Source organism: Halictus rubicundus, chromosome 18 (assembly GCF_050948215.1).
Source record: "Halictus rubicundus isolate RS-2024b chromosome 18, iyHalRubi1_principal, whole genome shotgun sequence".
In the NCBI taxonomy this organism is placed as follows: domain Eukaryota; kingdom Metazoa; phylum Arthropoda; class Insecta; order Hymenoptera; family Halictidae; genus Halictus; species Halictus rubicundus.
In genome coordinates this window covers 4799924-4818425 of record NC_135166.1, presented here as the reverse complement: position 1 = coordinate 4818425, position 18502 = coordinate 4799924, and the positions used below count along the sequence as shown (strand labels likewise).

The 18502-nt window shown below is 41.8% G+C and overlaps 1 protein-coding gene and 1 long non-coding RNA gene across 4 annotated transcripts in view; both read left to right on the top strand.

Annotated features, from left to right (window-relative positions):
- LOC143362733 (uncharacterized) overlaps positions 1–18502 on the top strand; it is a 130460-nt gene that overhangs the window by 39080 nt on the left and 72878 nt on the right. The gene's annotated exons all lie outside the window — the stretch shown is intronic.
- Positions 13493–18502, top strand: part of LOC143362780 (uncharacterized) — a 136014-nt gene continuing 131004 nt past the window's right edge. The window contains exon 1 of the long non-coding RNA XR_013083694.1: positions 13493–13507. This is a non-coding gene — a long non-coding RNA (uncharacterized LOC143362780). The remainder of the gene's footprint in view (positions 13508–18502) is intronic.

Sequence of the window (18502 nt, the reverse complement as noted above, 5' to 3'; positions counted from 1 at the left end):
CTACAAATTTTCAATCCCCCTCTTATAGAAATCCAGGGTTCGTGAAGCAAAATATTACTCAAGGTGCCTCCTTACATCTTTTACGGAATGTTTTATTTCTTAAATAATGCTCCAGAGATCTGAAAAGATCAGAGGCAGCAATATCCGGTGAGTACGGCGGGTGCGGTAAAACTTCCCATTGCAATTCTTTGATTTTTTCCTGAGTGAGTTTCGCTGCACGGGGCCGGGCATTGGCAATTTGCAGTAATACACCTTTTCCGTGGACCAAAGATGCCCTCTTTTTCAATATTTCTGAATACAGCCGTTGCAATTGCTGACGATACAACTCATCAGTAACTGTTTCTCCAGGTTTCAACAACTCAAAGTGAATTATGCCACGACATTCCCACCAAATTGCACAGTAACATCTTTCCAAGTGATAAGCTAGGTTTAGGGGTTGATATTGCGATTCGATTTGCAGGAAGCCATTGCTTGGAACGCTTTATGTTATCATAAAGAATCCATTTTTCATCTCCGGTAACGGTTCTGCTAAGAAATGGATCTCCACGAAATCTGGATAGCAATCAAGTGCAAATTGATGGACGAATATTCTCGTTGGTCTCAGATAATTGATGCGGTGCCCATATTCCTTGCCTATGCGCCTTTCCCATTTCGTGTAGATGCCTTTGTATAGTTGACCGTGTGGACCCAAGGCTTCTCGATAATTCTTGTATACTTAATTTTGGATCAGCTTCCACTAGAGATTTTAGGGTGTCGTCATCAAATTCAACTGGTCGTCCACTTCGAGGCCTGTCAGAGAGATCATAATCACCAGCAGCAAACCTTCTGACCCAACGTTGACACTTGTTGACCTTCAACACATCTCCATAAACATCGCAAATTTTCTTTGTTGTTACCGTTGCGTTAAATCCCGCATGAAAATGAAAAAGTATGCGATGACGAATCTGATCCTCGGAAGGTACGGACGCCGCCATTTTATTACAGGGTTGTAAAAAAAATTATACTTTTTAGAATATTTAGAACATAGGCTGCTTTACCGAAAGCTGTAAAAGAATACGCGTTTCCTCTTCAACGATCGGTTCAGAATCAAAGGGAAAACAAATTCTTTGCAAATAATTGATTACTTATGGGTACCCCTAATATGTTCAGTCAGAAAACGACTGACAAAGTGAACAAGACAGGAGACTCTCGTTACTATTGAGGGGAGTTAGTCAACAATGAAACGGTCCTTCGGTGATCCACGAGGTTTCCGATACGCCATCAAACGAATTAATTGGGAATCCTGTCGTGCCGGCGGGAATCGAAAATGCACATGAACGCATCCTTCGCGAACAGGTTTTGTTTGAAAGCATCCAGCTAAGTCGACGGTTTCTGTAACGCGATGCCTCCACCGCGTAACCTATCGTCTAGCCCACCGTCGTGGTTCTCAGTTTCACGACAGAGAACGCAGAAACGGGCCGCCCGCACACTGGTTTCTCGCGCTGACCTTCTCGCCTCTATCCCTTTAACGATTTTTTCGCACCAGACGCACGGAGCACTAAAAGTGCCAAACAAAACTCAAAAGTCGAGAATAAGAGCCACCCTAATGCGCATAGTCGATCTGCAAGAAAGAATAATTATTTTCCTGCAACCCTAGAAACCACGTTCCTTCGAGTAGGGTTAGACCAACGCATTTTCTAGGACAAGCACATGCGGTTCACACTAGAACTACCAGTCGAAACGACTGGTTCCTAATTTTTTCCTTTACAATTACTGAAATTGTAAAAATGTTTTCATAGGAAATCTTTTAATGAACCTCTTCATTGAAGCACATATTACAAAGCAATATACACTACCGAGCAAAACCGAGTCTACACTATTTGAAGCAACATAACTTTTTAAAAATTAGATTGAATTTTATTGAGAAGTTAGAAGGATTAGTTTATTAGACGAGGTGTAAAAATTTTTTGAAAAAAGTTTGAATTGGTCGGAATCGCAAAAGAAATAGTAAAAGTTGTTTTTTTTTTTTAGCTTTTTTATCTGAGCCTGTATTGAAAATTTAAAAAATGTGTTTGATTCGATTGAAAATTTCACCGATATTGGGTTAATTCGTTTACGAGTTATAAACGCTTAACGGTGGAAAAATTGCCGTTTTTCACGATTTTCGACTTAAAATCGCACTTTCAATCGTTTATAACTCGTAAACGAATTAACCAATATCGGTGAAATTGTCAGCATGGATATAATTAATTCGAGCGAATCAAATACGTTCTTTAAATTTTCAATACAGGCTCGGATAAAAAAGCTGAGAAAACCAACTTTTACTATTTCTCTTGCGATTCCGACCAATACAAACTTTTTGCACCTCGTCTAATAAACCAATCCTTCTAACTTCTCAATAAAATTCAAGTCATTCAAGTCATAGTGTAGACCCAGTTTTGCTCGTTGGTGTACAGTGACTCCCATAAATATTCGGACACTAGGTACAACTAACTTTATGATTTAATAATTCGTTTGTTGATAAAGCAATCGCCCTGGAAATTGTTTTTAGCAATAAAACATTTATTAAGGATGATAAACATGTATAATTTATTTGAAAAATATACATACGTTTCATAATAAAAATTATTAAACGAAATAATGGACCATTTGTGGCTCACAAAAATATTCGGACACGTATTATATTTCTCTGGCAATCGCCTTCTGGGGACGCGATATTCGAAGATCGGGAAAACGTTTGTTTATAAACAGAATCTCGTGGACCATTAGATGTCCATGCCACCTCACTACTGTCAGTAGTAAACGTGAATTCGTTCAAAATGAGTCGCAAAGGAAAGAATACGAGTTTCGATGTGCTACAGCTTGTAATTTTTCATCGAGAAAAAGGAAAAGCCTATCGCGAAATTAGTGCAATGCTTCGTATAAGTAAGAGTACTGCTGCAGATATCTGTCGACGATTTTATATTGAGAATCGCATTGATTCTATTCCGCAAACTGGAATACCAAGTCTCTTATGTACGAGGGAGAAAAGCAAAATTATTCGGAAAGTGAAAAAAAATCCGCGCTTAAGTGCTCCAAAACTAGTTAGTGAACTATTAGGCGAAAGCTCCAAAAATGTTTCAGCCGAAACAGTTCGGAGAGTGCTGACGCAAGCTGGTTACATTGGAAGAGTAGCTAGAAAGAAACCATTTATCAACGAAAAGAATAGGAATAAACGAAAAACCTTTGCAAGAGAGCTAATTTCTAAGGATGAGACATGGTGGAAGGATGTCATATTTGCGGATGAAAGCAAATTCAATCTGTACAATTCCGACGGAAGAACTATGGTGTGGCGGAAAGCAAATAAAGTGTTTTATTTTGAAAATACAAGAGGTACAGTGAAACACGGCGGAGGCAGCGTAATGGTCTGGGGTTGCATTTCGTCATATGGAGTCGGTAACCTAGTGTTTATTGACGGTATCATGGACAAAAATCATTATTTAAATATACTCAAAAATAATTTAATTCAAAGTGCTGAAAAGATGGGGCTTAATAATACTTCTAAGTTTTACCAAGACAACGACCCCAAGCACAAGTCACGTATTGTGCAAGAATTTTTATTATACCGCTGCCCCAAAATTCTTCATTCGCCGCCCCAATCACCGGACCTTAATCCTATCGAGAATTTATGGGATGAATTGGATAGAAAAATTCGAAAAACCCCAATTACATCGATAGCTGAATTAAAACAAAGACTTGCAACTGAGTGGTCGAATATAACTGTTGAATATTTTTAAAAAATTACAAACAATATGCCAAACAGGTTAAGACATGTTCTTAAACAAAATGGTTATGCCACGAAGTATTAAACAAATGTTGTAATGCTAAATTACATTATCTAAATTGAAAAATTAATATTGTCCGAATATTTTTGTGAGCCAAAAATGGTACATTATTTCTTTTACTAATTTTTATTATGGAATTTATGTACATTTTTCAAATAAATTATTTATGTTTATCAACATTAATAGATCTTTTATTGCTAGAAACAATTCCCGGGACGATTGCTTTATTAACAAAGGAATTATCAAGTTGTAAAGTTAGTTATAGCTAGTGTCCGAATAGTTTTGGGAGTCACTGTACGTCAGTCGCATTTATTGCTCGGTGGTTCTAGTGTTAAACGAAGTGACGAGCGTGTGCGCACGATCGAGCCCGCAAAAGCGGTTATTGGCTCTCGGGGCAGCTTTCGTAAGAGTTTCGCCGGTTTCCTCGTTCGCGCGCGGCCACGAGACCGTCGCATCATATATGGCTCTGTTCTTGAAACGATCGTCCCACTTCTGCTTGGTTCGCCTCCGGTGTCTATCAGGCTTGTCCGCGACAAGTCTACTGTGTGCATTCTCCCCGAACATCGCGTTTCACGCTCGACGGGGATCCCGTGTGCACTACCGGGCCCGATACGGCCCGACCCGACCCGGCCCGGCCCGGCCCGAGTGCTAGATTGCGCACCGGCAGGTAGCTCCGTTATCGACGTTCCGAACAGTTTTCCCGAGTTGTGTCTCTTCTCGACTCGGCAACCAGCCGAATCAAAGTGACCCATTAACTGTTCAAGTCGCGTGATTATGCAACGCGTGCACGAAAGCGCCGGTGAAATTCGCGCCGCGAATTCTTCCGAGCGCCTCTCCTTTCCGTCTGCCTGAACTGGCCTCCTCTTGCTGCTAGCCTAACAAGGGGAGTGGTATATTAACTCCTTGTGCTGCACCGTGGAGCATAACTTTAGCGCCGTGAAAATTTTAAGGAGAGTTTCCGACATTCTTATAACGATTTCGAAATATTAATAGCGTTACGTGGAAAGAGTTCAGAATAATAATCGCGTTGACTGAGCGTATGAAATATTTCCTGATAGAAGATTATTAATTTGAGAATGTCCTAGTAATTATTAATCTTGATGGTTTATTTGGTGTGATACTTCTTATGTGGGGTTTGGTGCTTTAATCGAATTCGAGGAAAAATATTAGGCATACCATTTAAAATGCTGATAAACGTAACAAATGATTTTCGAGTATTTCAATGCACTATTCGTTGTGCAAGAAGGAAAAGCTAATAATTCGTGCTTGCCACTAGAGCAAAATGCGACCCACGGGGTAAGCGTTCTCCCACCGAAATTGCATTTGCAAAACTACTTCGGTTCCTTTGGAAGGTCCCTCCAGTATGAATTAAATCCATCTGGACCGTCGAGATTGAATCTCTTTCTTTTTCTCTCTTCCTCGTTCCCGGGATTGAAAATAATCCAGGAAACAACGTTAAACGGAGAATATTGAATATATAACATCAGCTCTCAATTTTATTAATTCTCTCGGGCCATTTTTGTTCTACATAAAGGTGCACAGTGCACTGACGTAACTCTCAGTCCAAGGTGGTCAATGTAATCAAGGGAGAACGGGGTTGAGAGTAATATTTTAAATCATTCAAAATTTATTGCAGCTACTAAAATTTTTAGTAATTAATTACTATATATTACTTCCGATAAGCCGCCACGTTGGTATGATCCCAGCGTCGCGCGTCGTCTAATGAGCAGTATATTCGCAAGCGTCAACTTCACAGACGTATAACTTTCGAACCAGTGAATTCCTGACACTAGAATTTGGATTTTCGGCATTTTCTCATAAAAATCTACGGGATTATGTGAAAAGAAGTTAAAAATTGCTGGGTTGCCAAGGCGAAGTTCAGCCTGTGAAACTATTAAGAAGGTCCTATATACAACCAGTGAATTCCTGACACTAGAATTTGGATTTTCAGCATTTTCTCGTAAAAATCTACAGGACTACATAAAAAGAAGTTAAAAATTGCTGGGTTGCCAAGGCGAAGTTCAGCCTGTGAAACTATTAAGAAGGTCCTATATACAACCAGTGAATTCCTGACACTAGAATTTGGATTTTCGGCATTTTCTCGTAAAAATCTACAGGATTACATAAAAAGAATTTAAAAATTGCTGGGTTGCCAAGTCGAAGTTCACGTTGCCACTCGAAACTATTAAGAAGGTCCTATATTTGTAGGAACCTCGGTTACAAGCCTAAGGGGTCATTCTAATTTGTTATGAACCGCATAAAACTTGTTAATCAGATGAGTTTTTGAGTCGATTAATTATCGATTATATACTCGATTATATACTCGATTATATAGTCGATTCATCTCGCACGAACGAGAGCTGTCTGTGATTTTTTTCCGAGATACGGCTACCGTGGCGCCGACCGACAGACAGAGGTTACGCACGAAGATAACAGTATCTCGAGCTAAACGAAACCCTTCTGCGGTCGTAATTCTTTCGCAGAGGAGGTATCATTACAGAGAGGGTATAAAAACAGTCCCCGGAGTTGGACTACCCAAGGCGGAAATGTAACGATTTAGTCGTTACTTCGGCTACACGTCGGAGATAAAGTTCCTTTGAACAAAGACCCCCGCTGTTCCGAATGTAGATGAACGATAACGTGTCTAATCTCGTAGGTGTTATGGCAGTCGTTAACCCTTTAACAAAGAGTCTTTACCTAGGACAGGAATATATTTATTCTGCTGAGAGAACGGGGGATGTGGACCGCCTTTCCAAAAATTCTTATTAAGTTCTTGCATACGAAATGCCCGTAACAGTAACGTTAACACTGAACCTACCGAGCCTTAAAAGTATTTAATACATGTTGCCTTATAAGAATGACAAGATTGAATTTATTTGGATTTTGTGCGGTTCGTGTTATAATACATGCTCTCCTATATTCATTTAATCATTTCCCACGAAAGCATTTTTACAATTTCGGTAATTGTAAAATAAAAAATCTGGAACGGTCATTTTGACCGGCGGTGGAGGTTTAGTGTTAAAGGAACATAACTATTTTTTTTTTTTTTTCAATACAATAGGAAACCCATAGGCACCGTTAACCAATTGCCCGCCGTAATTAAAAAATACAAAAGAAAATTAAATTAACTGTATAATTATATTCATACGAACCAACTGGAACTATTTTTGCCATATTTGTTATTGTTTTTATTTAAATATACAAATTAAAGCCCGTCCCATTTTTGGGACATTGGCGGAATGTGCTATAGTATACTAAAAAAAAAAAAAATAACAAAATTAACATTATATATTCACTGTAAAAAACGCATATGTAATATGCAGTTTAGCGAAATTTGATTCCCTGGCACTGAGCCGAGACCATCATCAATAGTAATTAAATTTCAATTATTTTATGCGGGTTCGAGTTATTGTATGAAAATGATTTAAAATAGGTTTTAAGGTATCGACGCTATACGGAAAAATGGAAGGAAGATCGATGGTTGATAAATGGTGGGTTGTCAGCGTCCGTATCAATTCTTTCGAATGAAAAATGGCGGAAGGCATTCTGCCGTTCTGAAACAACCCGTCGCGATCGTTAATTAGAAATATCTGCGGTAATGGGTTCTTTTATGTTGAGAATTGGAAGAAGATTCGAAATGACCCGGCACGTCGTCGTCCGTGTCACCAGTTTTCCAGAATTTGTCAGACAATGTCCAGAGGTCAGCAGTCATCCAGTCGTGTTCCGGCTCGAGCGTGTCGCACACGTGTCGCCTGCCGCTTTGCATTTACTGCGCTCGCGCTGAATATTTCCAGTCCCGCGGTGCAATAAGCGCATTCTATTCTCTTGGCTCGCGTGCACGTTCCGAGCGGTACACGCTGCGGTAAGATAAACCGGAGATGAAAATGCATGCGCTGGAAATTGCGCGGTTTCTCTCTCTCTCTCTCTCTCCCTCTCTCTCTCTCTCTCTCTCTCTCTCTCTCTCTCTCTCTCTCTCCTCATCTCTCTCTTTATCCCGCGGCGGATGATTTGATCGCGAGTTCCTCGGTCACATTCAAGCCTTCTCACTGATTAATACAGCTTCCTTTAATATCTTAATGACGCGACGAAATAGTTTTTCTCCCTTTCAATTATAATACGTGATTATAGACTGACAAAGGTGTTCCGCCAACTCGTAATAATCGATATTCACTATAAATTCACGAAATTCACTATTCTCGGAAATTGACTGTTCTCGGAAATTCACTATATTAGATTAACACTAAACCTACCACGGTCAAAATGGCCGGTTTTATGTTTTACAATTATTGAAACTGTAAAATTAATTTCTGGAAAATAGTGGAATAAATTTCCTTGTCCAAGCATTTATTATATTGAAAGTTATGGACAATCTCGATAAATTTAGAGTTGCCATTTTTATAAGGTGATATTTACCAGATACCGTTAATGCTTGGTAGGTTTAGTCAGTAAATGTTCGATCAAAATCGTGAATATCATTGTTGAACGAATAATTTGAGCGTACAGTAAACAGGAAAAATTGTACTGTCCGTATAATAGGTCCAATAAACATTTTATCAGTCCTCGGAACATGAACCTAAAGGGTTCACCAAATTCTCAATCTTAACCCACCTTTTAAAAACAAATAAAGCAGAACTTTCCGAAAATCATACTGAATTGTTCAAAGTGCCTTCACTTTTAAAATGTGCAATTTTTCCACCATTTTGGATTCATATTCTTACAATTGTCAAATAAGTAGAACAAAATTGTATTGAGACGTATTCCGCCTGAGAAAGGATCTATGCTCTATTTCTGTTCTGTTTATCACAGTTTTATTGCCATAGAAATTTCGTTTACTCTTCAAATAGGTGGATTAACCCTTAGAACTCGAATGGCGATTGTAAGCCGCCACTAAAAACTGCTGTATTCAAAATATTCTTTACATTATTAAATAAATATGCAATAAATTACACAAATGTAATGTAATGTTTTCATATTTCTTACACTATTAAATTTGTTTGTATTTCATAAGTTACTAAACACTTCAGTATTGTACGAGTAAATTGCACGATTTTCGTACGTATAAAATGAAAAAGAATATACACAAGAGAAAAATATTCTAGGTCGAAAGAAACGTTTCGTTTTCGAAAAAGAATGTACACAAGAGAAAAATATTCTAGGTCGAAAGAAACGTTTCGTTTTCGAAAAAGAATATACACGAGAGAAAAATATTCTAGGTCGAAAGAAACGTTTCGTTTTCGAAAAAGAATATACACGAGAGAAAAATATTCTAGGTCGAAAGAAACGTTTCGTTTTCGAGTTAAAATAGCTTCGAGTGCAAAGGTCCAAAGGTACCCTTAAACTTCCGGAAAGGGTTAGCGGTATCTTCGCAAGAAATTCCAAAACAGTAAACCGTTTATCACAGGGAGTTTTCCCGTTAACCGAATGAAATTCCAACAATTAACAATAACGAACGCGCTGATGTTCGCGAAGCAAAACGAAGGAAACGAAGGAAACGAAGGAAACGAAGGAATAAATGATCTGTCCGGTCGCGGAGAAATGAAGCTAAAAGTAAACGAGATGATGTAAAGGCGAGGCTCTCGGCTGTATTAATGCCGGGCGTTCGCGCGCGTGGGCGTTGAATAATACAGGGCGATAAATTAAATCCGCGGGCGAGAGAGCGCGTTGCACGCGTTTCCGAATCCTTTATCACCGCGTTGTGTCGAATCGTTACCGAGCCCGGTGGGCAATCCGTCGCGCGATTGAAAGCGATTCGTCACGTGAGAATGGAAGGTAACAAGATTCGCACGGGGAAAACACACGGGGCCCGGATTAGCCGTGTGTTCCGCTGCGCGCACCGCGACCAATGGAGGATCGAAACGGAAGTCACTGTCGGCGACCGGCCGATAAGTGTCTTCACGGGTCGATACGATAACCGTGAAAGACCCCCGCGCGCTGATTGGGTGTCATTTTTTCCCGAGCTGGAAATCGAGCACAAGCCTGCCTGCCTGCCTGCCTTCTGGGCTGGTTTGACGATCACTGACGCGAGCAACCCGACACCTGGGGCTCGTTAACCTGACCCTTCCATCGACGACGCTACGTACATCGTGTTACATAGGAGGATTTCGTGTTAAATCCGGCGATGTGTGAACACGACGGTGTCACGGTAGCCTCACGGATTCTCGCCCGAGACGTTTTCAAGCAATGCCGGGAACACCGCGACACCGGGAATATTAGCCGACATCTGTTGAAAATCAATTACGACTGCCAAGCGTCCCCGCGTAATCACGGCGACACGGTATTATACAATGATAATGATAATCTTCATTCAGCCACACGGTTAGGAATTGGTTTTTCAATAGAACTACAGGTAACCCTCCTATACGGTAGATAGGTTCCTACAGAATGCCGTGTTGTATGAGACCCAGGGCCGGTATAAAATGGGGGGTTACGATCCGAAAAGTTATTGAAAACAAATATTTTTTTTAATTCTACATAAACAACTTAATTTTTGTTAAAAATATGAATGCATGTACAATACAAAACGAAAAATATTATTTTAATTTAACGCGACCTTAATTTTATTGTAGCCGTGTCGTAGGAGGGTTCCCGCAATTTATGAATCGTGTTATAGCGAAACCGTGTTATAAGATGCCGTGTTGTGGGAGGGTTCCCGCAATTTATGAATCGTGTTATAGCGAAACCGTGTTATAGGATGCCGTGTTGTAGGAGGGCTACCTGTAATTCCATCAATTTCACTCCTCTCTCCCCGTTTCTTCTATTCCTAATTACCTTATCTAACCTATCTACCCTATTCGTTGCACACTTCACTATTCTTCGGTTTTTCTCTCCTTGCTCTCTTTCCTTTCCAACATCAATCCAGAATCTTTTTGTCCTGCTTTGCCCCCTTCTATACTTACACTTCTATTTGTTTCTTTAGAATCCCTTATTACAGGCCCGGGCAACTTCTTCCCCGCTGTCACTTCACGACCCCCACTACCACGGTACCGGTCCCCCACTATCAACCATTTCGTATTGTTCATACCGCGCTTTGCCTCGCGTGACCTACTCTGGTGGGGGGAACACTCTTGGTGGGGACCCAGAAGTACGGAGAGGAGTCGCCTATGGCTCGCGAGCCGCAAGTTGCCCGGGCCTTATTACACGCCTGGGCAATTGGTGCTCCGAGAGCCAATGACGTAGAATCGGCTGTGGCAGAAGCGTGGGGGAATACGCGATATAAGGGGAAATTAGAGTGGGGAAACGAGTCTTGATCTGGCGACTATGCGTGGCCCGCAAGCCACAAGTTGCCCAGGTCTTATTACACGCCTGGGCAATTGGTGCTCCGAGAGCTAGTAACGTAGAATCGGCTATGGAAAAACTGTGGGGGAATAGCGCGGTATAAGGGGAAATTAGAGTGGGGAAACAAGTCTTGATCTGGCGACTATGTGTAGCTCGCGAGCCGCAAGTTGCCCAGGCCTTATTACACGCCTGGGCAATTGGTGCTCCGAGAGCCAATGACGTAGAATCGGCTGTGGCAGAAGCGTGGGGGAATAGCGCGGTATAAGGGGAAATTAGAGTGGGGAAACAAATCTTGATCTGGCGACTATGTGTAGCTCGCGAGCCGCAAGTCGCCCAGGCCTTATTACACGCCTGGGCAATTGGTATTCCGAGAGCCGATGACGTAGAATCGGCTATGGCAAAACTGTGGGGGAATACGCGGTATAAGGGGAAATTAGAGTGGGGAAACAAGTCTTGATCTGGCAACTATGTGTAGCTCGTGAGCCGCAAGTTGCCCAGGCCTGCCGTAAGGCAAGTAAGGCTGGAGCGCTATAGTCGATTCGACGTCATCGACTGTCTGAGCACAAATTGCAAATTGCGTGTCTTATTGGATGCTCTAAATTACCGAATTTACCTCCACATTAAATCGGAACTCCTTTCTCCTCTCTCCCAATACTTGTTCCAGTTCTCCAGATTTCTGCAGCATGCCTGGTCTCTCAATTTCCCCTTGTTCAAATACTCGGGTAGACTTTCACAACAGTTGTACGCTCGCATAGCTTTTGAACTACTGATCTCCTAGGAATGAAACTTGGAATTTCGGAATGTTCTCGCCAAAATCTACAGGATTATGTAAAAAAATGTTAAAAATTTCTGGTCCCCGAAGGTAAAGTTTAACCCGTGGGGCGGCGAATTCTCTCTGTTCATTTTGCTGCGCGGAAAATACGTGGTCCGGCGGTCGGACATTTTCACGCGCGGCGCCATTTATACTTGAATTACATTTCAGTGGTCGCGAATTGGCCGGACGGCTCGGACATCTCCAACGGGAACACGGAAACACGGCGGATGGACTAATCGCGTTAGGGGTAATTCAATTACCTTCCGTTCCCGTACACTTATGAACGTGCCGCGAATTAAGCCTGTTCCTTCGTGGCTCGTTGCACCGCGCATCGAAAGATCTCTGAAGTGTTGCCGGTGGATTAGGCTTCGCTCGCTTGTAATCACTGGCTCGAGAACCTTTTGTCTTTCGGGGGGCTAGGTCTATAGCCGCGTGGGTGAGCTCGTCGCACGAGTACCTACGACCCGCTCGCGACCCGCTCGCGACCCGGGGACCTCTTTGTCCCCGAATTCTTGGCGCGACTGCGGGAAAATTGGTCGCTTCTCTCCTCTCCTCTCCTCTCCTCTCTCGGCTCGCGGATTCTTGATCGGTGGCTAACTGGCTCCGCTTCTCCTCCAATTTTGCCAACACCTGCGGCCCGTTTACCGGCAACAATGCGAAGATCGAAGCCAAACACGAACCTCTCTTCGGCCAGAATTACGGGACACTTGGTGTTCTCATAAAGAAGCATGATCGCCCTCAATTTTCCCCCAAGGACGGCCATTCGTTTACCATTTGCTGGGAACGCCCAGCAAATTCGCACAGTTGCGCCACGGTATAAGCATAACCGTCGGTGTCGGTGTCCGTGTCGGTTCCTTTGATGTCGGTGTCCTGTGACATGTCGCCTTGTTTAAATTGCTAACGTTTCAATCGCGAGAAAGAGGGCAACTACACTAAAACATGTTCATATTAAACAAATCATCACAATTTGATTTTTTTTTTCAACGGTACGACGTATTCTGATTAACACGTGAACTGCCACGTCAGTCACATTTGACTGACAGTGATTTTTTAGTAGGTTTAGAAAATCATTTTTACTGCTACGTATCCAGATAAACCGAATTTTATTAGGATCTTTAGAATTCAATAGGGTTAAGACAGCATATCCCATATAATACATTTAAAATTTCTAGTTTCGGCTTCGTTAATTAAATTACACTGATTTTGTGAGATACTCTGGGATTGATTTTTGGCACTGAACGTGTTAATGTAACGATGGAGCTAATGATAAGACGAATTCAAGCATGTATAATATGTTGACCGTCAAATGACCTTCGAAGGAATTATTCTTCATAAAGCATAACTTGACGTACGGGGAGACCGTGTTAATCCTTACCGTACTCTACCAGGTTCCAATTATTAGTGTAAATTATTATTATCGTATTGTTATTAGTAGACTGAGGATCTTTATGCAAGATAAAAATTCTCTACCTGAATTGCAACAGACTCGAGTGAAATAGAAATTAATTTTCTTTCTTAACATGTTTAATAAGTTCAAAATAATGCAAACAGCATTTTTATTGTTTTAAGATACGCCTACCCATTTTTGTCATGAACGCATAAAATCCGCAGTCTAGTTATCAGTGTAATAGCATGATTTTGGAGGGCGGTTCTGTGATCTGCCGCTGTTCCGAAAACTCTTCGCGTCTTGGGACGCTTTTTCAGAAAACACGTGTTCAGGTCGACTGTAGACACACATCGCTGTTACTAGGCGCAGCCATAAGGTCAGATATTTCTAGCGGCGAATGGGATACGCGCGCGATGCGCGAAGCCACTTACGTGTTCGCTTGAACAGCAAACATTTCGGCATCCTCGGCTACTTATTCAGCCACTGGATGTCCGAGGTCCTGTCGGATGATTCATAAACCCGCGGCCATAATTCAGAAAGTAAATTGGGACACTCGAGTAAACGGTGTTGCGCAAATACCGGCCCCGTAACACTCCGCGTGTGTACGTACCGTCATCAGTTTGCGTGCTAATGAAAATTAATAGAAACGCTCCGAAGTGTTAATATTGATGTTCACGCTGGGCTCGATATTAGAACGGTCTCTGGTAGACACTTGGAGCTGTTCCTCGAGGAACTGTCACACAACGTCTTCTTCCCTCGTTAAACGACGAGTCACACTGTTCCGGCTAATCTGCATTGCTAATGAATCGAAAAAGAAACTGCGGAATTATGGATGAAAAGCTGAAGGTGAACTCTCGCGCGAAGGTCGATGCTTAGGGCAACAGACAGAGAAACAAGAAAATAAGGAAAATTACAAAATTAAAAAAAAAAAAAACAAATCATGAAAAATTAGATTCGTCGCGTGTCGAGTCGTAACAAACACGTGCAGCTTTCTAACTGACTTTCCGGGGCGACTGTACGAGCAATATCGAACGTTATAGCTGAATAAGATTTATTTTAATTGTTTATTTTCTGCCTCATTTCTCCCACTTGATCATATGCAAAAATTCGGAAAAAAATCTAACAGATGTCAAATACCCATCCAGTTTTTCTCTTAAAACATTTCTTAGGTCAAACACTTACTCGTTTCAATGTAATAATGTTTAAAATGACTTAATATACACCTGCGATAAAACCAACAAGTGTAACTTTCCTCCTAATAGCAGAAACGGCGAAAAAATTCGGTTTTTCTTGTCTGGACAAAAAGTGCCCACAACAAAAAATCTAAAAAAAATTGAGGACACTGCCTGTTATGGTACTTTATCGGGCCACTAAACAGCAAGATAGCATGTTTTCATATTTTTGAGAAATGTTACATTTTTCCGATTTTTTTTTGAGGTTTTTCATTTTTTGCGACCACAGTTTGCAAGAAAAAAATCTGAAAAAATTCTCAAAAATCTGTCTTAGGATCCAAAATATGCCACATTTTTTTTCAGAATTTTAGGAAGCATCAGAGTGTGGAAAATGCGTGGAAAAGCGCGAAATCTAATTTACCCTGTAACTACCCTCACGGGCAAGATAGAGGGTTGAAATTTTGCTCAGAGGGGTTTTTCTGGGTCAGCTTTCGAATGGTTCATTAATCATTGAAAACCCACCTAAGGGCAGTTTTGACCATCTTAATCGGCCAGGCCCTTTCGAAACAATCCCGAGCCTGGAAGGTGGAGGGCACGGCATAGCGGGTGAAGTCACGGTGTCATTCGTGAGTCATCGGCTTCTCCGGGAGAACAGCAATCGTTCTACCTCAGTTAAGCATCCGTTTCTTCCGATCTACGCAGACGACGATGACCTCACGGTTGTCGGTGGTCGGCCGTGAACGGTGCCGCGGTGCCGCGTTGTTGCGGTTTGCAAAAACGGGAAGAAAAAAGATAGGAGAGGAGAAGCGATGTTCCATGATCGTGGAAGGCGTGCAGCCGGTTTACATCAACCCCCAAAAATAACGCGGCCAACTAAAAGGCTAGCATGCCGAGGCGCCGAGCTACGGGCGAACGCGCTTCCGTTGATCGCTTGCCAGACCGAAATGGAATTACGGGCTGAAATCTGGCCGCCGTGGCAGATACCCGTCGTCCCCTTCTGTTACCGGTGATTCTGAGAAAACAAAAACACATTGCCACACCGCGAATACTCTTCCAGGTAGCTTATTTCGGATGAGCTACCAGCGAATCGATTAGCGGCCGATTCCGCAGGACTTTGTCTTCACGGAACTCGTTATAGATCACTAACGAGCAACCCGCGGCACGCAGTGGGCCAGAAGTGGAAACCTGATCAGTCTTTTCTCGATATATGTCAGAAATATCTAGGCGATAAGAGTCCGTGTCATACCGTGCGAGGGGCCACGAGGTTCCATAAAACATTAATGACAAATAAAGGAGTTTTGTTATCGCATCAGTAGTGGTCTTACACCGATACACTCGACCTGTATTATGTATTCTAATTATTTGCTCCTAAGCGTTGCTCCCTGGGGCAAAATGAGAACGGCGCACTCCTCCTGGTCGGAAAAATGGCGAGTGCGAAACTTGTTACAAGCTGTTGCTGTTTATGACAAAAAGATTGTTATCGGAGGATACATGCTTAGGAACAAAGGAGAAACAAACATTTTCCATTCGAAGCAAAGAAAATGTTAACTGTCGGTCAGCTTTCCGGGAAAATGTGCGACGCAAGGATTTTTCTAGGAGCAGCTTGTGTTTGTACAATCGGGAGAAGAAGAAAGACGCCGCGCAGCGTTTCTTTGCTTTTCTTCCGTTCTCTGCCGTTTGAGTGCATAAACACAAGCTGTTTCCCTAACAAACCTTTCGCCGCACGGCAAAAACTATCGTGTGCGCCTAGCCTAAACACCCCTCAAAATTAGCGTGTGAGTGGTTAGTGTACCGCGAAGTTAAGTTTGACCTTGAATTTCACGGGCAAAAGGTCAACAATCGTTCTCGATTGCGTCGTATTCTACTCGTCACGAGGATAATCGTTCTCTTAAAAAATTATGTCAAAGTTTTTGCATTTCACACTGATATTGTTTATATTTTCGTTCCTCAGTCAGATGGAGTTCATATCGCATAGCGTTCTAATGACGAAGCCGTTAGAAATTATTTCTTATTGCGTGTGAAATATATCGAAAATATAATATAAATAAAATCAGTTTGACAATAAGGAAACTTTATCATCATTTTTTGAGAAAACGGTCAAATTTGACCCACGGTTTCTTCTGCACTTTTTGTCCTCGCGATGAGTAGAATAAGGCGCAATGAGAAAAGGATTGTTGACCTTCTTTGTCCTTGAAATTAATTTTACGGCAACTTACATCAATTTCCACTAAACGGAGGGTGTGGGATCACATCCTGATCTGCATCATCAGCGAAATATGAAGTTCTTTTACTTGTAGTCATTTTTGGACTTAAATATAGTAAAAAAGAAAGTTTGGCGATAAATGCCTTCTTTTCATAGTTCCTTATGATGCGAACGGGTTAAGATAATCGCGACATATAATTGTTTCACAGCCGATATTTTTGATTTAATCGGAGATGAATTAATTTCTTCAAATTACACGAAAATCCTCCTTTAACGCTTTGACAGCCAACCTAGAAACCTCAAAAATTCCATAAAATCGAAGTAAGTTATTCAATGAAATAAAAATCGAAAAAAATTAAATGTATTAGGACCTTGAATAAGTTCTCGCTGTTTCTTTTACAAAATAAAAGCTTTTACCCAATGTCCTTGCTTCTGGATCATTCCTAAAACTTTTAAACGTTATGAAACAGTTGACTCATCTACTTGTAATGTTTTTCCAAGTTCTGCTAGCGTCTGACATCGGTCTTGATCGAGTAATTCCTCCAACTTTTCGTCTTCAAATTTTTTTGGGTGCGCCAAAACGTTCTTTATCGTTCTTTATCATTATTTTTGAAGCGTCGAAACCAGTCTCTGCATGTCGTATCCGACAAAGCATTGTCACCATAAGTCTCAACAAGAATTCTATGTGCTTCAGCTGCAGATTTCTTTTGGATAAAGTAGTGCAATAAAATTCCCCGCAAATACACTTTATTTGGCACAAAAGTAGACATTTTCAGAACTAAGAAAAAATTACTTTGTTTACACTAAAGTGAACTACCATACACTGAAATTTAAGGTTAGATACACTACTGCCTTGCATGTGTGTGTTACCATTCGAAATTCCACGAACGGGGTACTGCTACTGCCATTTTTGAAGAAACAGCGAGAACTTATTCAAGGTCCTAATATGATATTGAGTAGTCCTCCAACTTTCTTTTAATTTTACGGATCCTAATAAAATTTGGTACAATTATTCTATTAACGTAAAAATTCGATTCAAAACCTGGACAAATAATTCCGTCACTCACATACGTATGGGTGACATGGCAGTCCAACGTGTTAAGAGCACATAGTGTTATTTTGCAACCGCAAAAGTTCGAGAGCACATTCTTCAAAGTAATTTCGACTTATGCAAAAAGACATGAATTTCGTCAACTTGTTACGCGAGAATCCCGCTCGGAGCACGTCCCGTCAGTGTTGAAAGAGTTAAATCGCGAAAAAAGACTCCCGCGAAGCCTTGCACGCAGGATTCGCTGACAGCTCGCGATAGGGAGAGAGGTAGCGAGTGAGAGAGAGATAGAGAGGGAAAGAGAGGGAGAAAGAGAGAGAAAGAGAGGGGGATCGCATAGTGTCCGTGACGCAACGCGATGCATTCCAGCCGGTTGTTAAATCGATAAGAGAGCCGCGGAGACCTGCCTGACCATTTTTGGTCGGGCTCCTTCGATCATGAATAATCCTCGGGATCCGGAGGGGGCCCGAAAAGAAGTCGGGTGGGCCCGATCGGGTTGGGCGCGTGAAACGGGGAGACGGAAAAAAGGAGGTTTACATCATCAATTTACAATTATCGTGCGCGAAGGCACACGCCATATAACGGTTACTCTATTAATAGGTGGACGCGCAGAGTCTCTTGATTAAGCCTATTGCCGGGCCAACGGCATTACGCGATAACGCACTCCGACGCACACGCGGCTCCGCTTTATCGTCGCGTTTCATAAATGCTGTTAATTGAGGCACGTCGCACTTCTACTCCGGCCCGGCAATTTTTCCAGCGTGAGCATCGTTCGGGACTCGCGTGACCGAGCTTTTCGT